Source organism: Sapajus apella, unplaced genomic scaffold (genome assembly GCF_009761245.1).
Source record: "Sapajus apella isolate SASKATOON/1434 unplaced genomic scaffold, GSC_monkey_1.0 scaffold6, whole genome shotgun sequence".
In the NCBI taxonomy this organism is placed as follows: domain Eukaryota; kingdom Metazoa; phylum Chordata; class Mammalia; order Primates; family Cebidae; genus Sapajus; species Sapajus apella.
In genome coordinates, this window is record NW_022436946.1 from 3,418,702 (window position 1) to 3,424,701 (window position 6,000).

The 6,000-nt window shown below is 43.7% G+C and overlaps 1 long non-coding RNA gene across 1 annotated transcript in view; it reads left to right on the top strand.

Moving 5' to 3' along the window:
* The window catches only part of LOC116549160, a 304,678-nt gene extending 299,263 nt beyond the window's left edge, over nt 1–5,415 (top strand). Inside the window, exon 3 of the long non-coding RNA XR_004267727.1 lies at nt 4,241–5,415. This is a non-coding gene — a long non-coding RNA (uncharacterized LOC116549160). The remainder of the gene's footprint in view (nt 1–4,240) is intronic.
* The last annotated feature ends 585 nt before the right edge of the window (nt 5,416–6,000 follow it).

The following is a 6,000-nucleotide window of genomic DNA, read 5'->3' on the forward strand; positions in this document are numbered from 1 at the left end:
TGACTCACACGATCACAAGGTGAAGTCCTACAATAGGCTTTGAGCAAGCTGAGGAGCAAGGAAGCCAGTCCAAGTCCCAAAACGTCAAAAGTAGGGAAGCCGACAGTGCAGCCTTCCACCTGTGGCCGAAGGCCCAAGAGCCCTGGCAAACCACTGGTGTAGGTCCAAGAGTCCAACAGCTGAAGAACCTTGAGTCCAATGTTCGAGGGCAGGAAGCATCCAGCATGGGAGAAAGATGGAGGCCAGAAGACTCAGGAAGTCAAGACCTTCTACATTCCTCTGCCTGCTTTTATCCTAGACGTGCTGGCAACTCATTAGATGATGGTGCACACCCAGACTGAGAGTGGGTCGGCCTCTCCCTGTCCACTGACTCCAGTGTTAATCTCCTTTGGCAACACCCTTACAGACACACCCAGGGACAATACTTTGCATCCTTAAATCCAGTCAAGTTGACACTCAGTATTAATCATCACAGACAGAATGCAAATTCATGAGTTTGCAAACTGGTATAAGATTCATGCAGCGAAAGGTGGCAACCATCTGGGCCAGGATATGGCTAGAAAGAAGCCAAGTAATTAAGTCATACCCAGAAGGAAAATCAGTTACAGGGTAGGACTAGGTTGGCTCTCAAGGGATTGTGTCTCCAGGGTTTCAGCTCATCCGTTTTCACAAACAACTAATATGATTTCTCTTCTCACTGTTAGAGTCTCCGTATTCAAACTAGAATTAATAACACAGTTTCTCTCCAAAGCTGGCACGAAGCAATGCATCTTATTGCCCACGACACAAAGGCTTTGTTTATAATTCTAAAGATTCAAATCTCTCCGTAGCTAACATTTCAAATGTAGCTGGTTTGCTGACTGCCTTTGAGTTGTCAGATAAAACCTAAAGTTCTGGGAGAAAGTTATGTTTCTACCCTGGGGGAGGCAGGGGACTTTTGGTGAGGTCTTAGATGCTCACACATATCCTTTAATTTGCCATACATTATTAGCCTGGTCCAGTCTAATCACATAATTCCTGTATTATTATAATACAAATTCTGAATGCTCATACGATGCGAAGCTTCTTCCTTTTCCTAGCATTGGCCTAACCAGGCCCGAGAGACCTGGGGGGAGGCTGGAAGCACAGTTGGCTTTCTCCCCACTTACTGGTTACACGTCTGTCCTAACTTGCTGGTTACCTTTGAAAACTTTCTCTGGAGTTAGGTCCAGAGTGATAGAGTGATCGAATCTGGAGAAAGAACGAAGGGTTGGAGGCTGGTACACTTGTCATTCAGTGCTGGTGCCCTCTGGCCAACTAGATGGTTAAAGCTCTCTGGTGGAATATTGGTTGTGAATGTTTGGTGGTCCTCGACCTACAGCTCCCTGGAAGTGGGAAAGGTGTGTTGCCCGTCATCTGGCAGTCAGCTAGGATGCCCAGCTCAGCCACTGAACTCACAGTATTCCACTCATCTCTTAGCGGCTGCTATGGGCTACATGTTATGTTCCCCAGAATTCATATAAGGAAGCCTAAATCTCCCCAGGATGGTGGTATCTGCAGGTGGCACTTTTGGGAAATAATTAGAGGTCATGCAGGTAGAGTCCTCAAGACTGGGATTAGTGTCCTTATAAAAGAGATGGATGAATGAATTAAGAAAATATGCATGCTGTCTGTGTGTGTGTGTGTGTGTGTGTGTGTATATATGTATATATATATATATATATACACACACACATATACAATGCATTACATATATATGCAACAGACTATTATTCAGCCTTAAAAAAGAAGAAAATCCTGACATTTGTGATGACATCAATGAACCTGGAAAATATACTAAGTAAAAGATACAGAAAGACAAAAACTGTATGCTATCATTCATACATTTAATCTTAAAAAGTCAAACTCACAGGAACAGAAAGCAGAAGGGCAGAAGGGTAGTTGCCAGGCAGGCTGGGGTCTGGAGGAAATGGGGAAATGTCTCTTAAAGGGTACAAATTTTTTCACTCATTAGATGAATACGTTCTACGGGACTAATATATACCATGGTGACTATAGTTAATGTATAACTGAAATTTTCTAAGAGAATAGATCTTAAGTATTCTCATCACAAATTTAAAAAAGGTAACCAAGTGAGGCGATGGATATGTTAATTCACTTCATTGTGACAATCCCTTGGTGACTTGGTTTGTATCTGTGTTCCCACCAAATCTCATGTTGAATTGTAGTTGGAGGTGGAGCCTGGTGGGAGGTAATTGGATCATGGGGCAGATTCTCATGAATGGTTTAGCACCATCCCCTTGGTGCTGTTCTTGTGGTGGTGTATTAGTCCATTCTCATGCTAATAAAGACATACCAGAGACTGGGTAATTTATTTTAAAAAACGAACTTTAATGGACCCGCAGTTCCATGTGGCTGGGGAGATCTCACAATGATGGCAGAAGATGAGGGAAGAGCAACGTCCTGTCTTACATGGAGGCAGGCCAGAGAGCCTGTGCAGGGGAACTTTCATGGATAAAACCATCAGATCTTATGAGATGTATTCACTACCATGAGAACAGTATGGGGGTAACCACTTCCATGATTCAATTATCTCCACCTGGTCACACCCTTGACACATGGAGATTATTACAATTCAAGATGAGATTTGGGTGGGGACACAGTCAAACCATATCAGATGGTGAGTGAGTTCTCACAAGATCTGGCTGTTTAAAAATGTGCAGCACCTCCCGCCTCCCTCTCTCCCTTGCTCCTGCTTCTGTTATGTGAGGTACCTTGCTCCTCCTTTGCCTTCCACTGTGGCTGGAAATTTCCTGAGGCTTCCCCAGCAACAGAAGCCACCATGCTGCCTGTATGGCCTGCAGAACCATGAGCCAATTAAACTTTTTAAAATATAAATTACCTAGACTCTATAGCAGTGAGAGAATGGATGAATACACTTGGCAATTTACATGTATTTCAAAACATCACATCATATACCATAAATATAAACACTGTTTGTTTCCAATGATAACTCAGTAAAGCTAGACAAAATAAAATGTGAATGAAGTAAAATGAATAGAAAGGTAAAAGAGGTAGACACAAGAGAGCTTGTCTTCTTGCTCTCCCTCTCTGCTCTCCACCATATGAGGATGCAATGAGAAGATGGCCATCTGAAAACCAGAAAGCAGGTCCTCACCAGACATCTGATCTGCAGGCACCCCCATCTTGGATTTCTCTGCATAGAACTCGGAGAAATAAATTTCTGTGCTTCACGCCACACAGTCTATGTGGTATTTTGTTAGAGCTGCCCAAGCTGACTAAGACAGGGTCATATTGTGGCTCCAGGCATTTCCCACGAGTGAGTCTTTTTTTCAGACTATGTCAAGTCAACTCCCCTCCATGTTCACACTTCTGAAAATCTCAGTCCTTTTCCTTGCTGGGGTGAGAGGAAGCCAGCCCTTTAATGCCTCTTGTTCTGCTATGTGGGGCTTATGCATGTGACCTCTCACCTTTTGACTTTGCAGATATCTCTCAGAATTTAGTCCATATATTCTCCATATTCCAGAACACACAGGTCAGACCCTCCCAAGAGTTTCTTTAAAACCTCTCTTACTTGGGCTTATGGGGCAAATGTACTTATCCCTTTCCCTATGTTGAGAGCATTCAGACAACACAAAAACTAACTTCAGATAAGTTCTCTGGACCTTTTCACCTAATTTCTCATAAAATTTGCAAGTGAGGTCTAGCACTTCACTTTAGAATATAAAGGGTGCTTGGCACCTGCTGTAATTTAAAAATATTTCTACAATTTTTTTTGAGGCAGAGTCTCACTCTGTCACTCAGGCTAGAGCACAGTAGCTCGATCTCAGCTCACTGCAACCTCTGCCTCCTGAGTTTGAGCTATTCTCCTGCCTCAGCCTCTCAAGTAGCTGGGACTACAGGCGCACACCACCACACCCAGCTAAGTTTTGTATATTTAGTAGAGACGGGGTTTCGCCATGTTGGCCAGGATGGTCTTTATCTCTTGACCTCATGATCTGCCCTCCTCGGCCTCCGAGGTGCTGGGATTACAGGCATAACCCACCATGCCTGGCCCTATAAATTTTTTATACTCCTCCCTTTAAGAAGTGGAGTCTAATTCCCTTAACTTTGAGTACAGGCTGGTCTTGGTAAATTGCTTCTAGCAAACAGAATAAAAAGAAAATGATGTATGAGACTTCTAAAATTAGCTGGTAAAAGGCCTTTTGACTTCCTGCTTACTCTCTTTTTTCTCTTTTAGATCGTTTGCTCCAGGGGAAGCCGGCTGCCATGGCTTGCACACAGTCAACCCCCTGGAGAGGTTCCTGTGGTAAGGAACCAGGGCTCCTGGCAATAGCTTCTGAGTGAGCCACCTTGAGAATGGATTTTCCAGCCCAGTCAAGCTTTTAGATGACTGTGACCTCTCCCAGTATCTTTACTCAACTTCAGGAGATCCCAAGCTACAACCCCTCAGTTAAGCTATTCCAAAATTCCTGACTCACAGAAACTGAGATACAGGAAAGGTCACAGTTAAGCTCTTGATGTTCTATCTTATTCCATCAAATAGGAACTTCATCTTTTGAGAAGCACCAGGGAGAGCAGCCTATGCCTGGCAGAAGCTGCCCATGCCCCACTGATACACAGTACTTCCCGTTCTGCTCAGTACTCCTGCTTCTTTCTGCAAACAACTGTGATTCTCCACCTGGGAGCTTCCTCTGGCCACAGGAGCCTGCTTATCTGAATTGGACACCCCAGAAGTACTGGTGAGTTATAGCTTCCAGGAGCAGCTCTCTTCCAGTGAAGGAAAGGGCTGGCAGAAAATTACTTCAGCTGCCTCTGCTAGTATGTGGAGCAGTGTTAAGACACGCTCCACGCAGTAACTCAGGGCTCCCAGCAAGATAAAGCCCCACTTGTGCACAGTAGTAAGTTGCCCATGGATGCCGGCATCGCCTTCCTTCCCTGCTGTGCCTCACTTCCCACTCCTCTGCCAGTGCTTCCTGGAATCATCTCCCTCATCAATCATCTGTTCCTAAATTCTGTCTGAGTCTGTTTCTGAGGAAACCCAACCTGAGTCATTATCCCTCTTCCCCTCTCACACTCGCTTCACTGGGGGAGGATGGATTAAGTTGATTGGTGACTTTGGGCGAAGGAGTTTGCATTGGGAGTATGTGACTCAGGTGAGGTTGGGCTCTCTTTCTTCAGAGCGAAGTGCATTCAGATTCGATATGTATCCTGTCTTCAGGAAGCCCTATGCTCTGCTCATCCAACAGCATGATTACGAAGGTACGCTCTGCCTTTGCAAGGGGAAGGCCTGAGATTTGCAGTTGGCAAGCTCAGTGGGAGCTGGATGTTTTATGTAACTTGACTGTGGATATAGATCAATCCATGCTTTTCAATTCAGTCCTCCTCTCTCTAATAAACTGCTGTCATGAGCCCCATTTGGCTAATTGTTATCTAGTTTCTTAAGTTGTTTTAGTACTCAGGAAAGGTAAGGAACAGCATTTTTTTTTTTTAATTTGTGACCTAAATCTTCAAATACATATAAAACAGAGGAGGAATGAAAAGTCTAATTTAGAAGCAATTTCAAGTGACCAACAAAATTCGTTGTAGAACATTATGTATGCCAATGAGCAGTTTTTTGTTTATAAAAGGAAAACTCAGGAATCCTTAGTAAAAGATCGCGTTAGCTGTCTCAGGTAACCAAGTCCTATAAAAACTGAAAGGGGAAAATCGTTAACATGACAGGAAACAAGTGTGTAAGTCATGCATCTGTGCATCTAACGCTGTTAGCAGAACTCTGGTTCGTAGTTCTGGAATGATGTCAGAATTTTTAGCTTCACGAAACGAAACATTTCTTTTCTTGCTGTGAATTTCTTTTTTTTCACACAAAGAAAAGTCCGTCGTCACAAGCTTCTGAGTACTTTTTAGTCAAGATGGTGTTTAGCATTTACTTTTTAGCTGCGTTAAGCTAAATCTACTGCGCTCCCAACCATCCCCACTACTATTTCTTCCCTATGATCA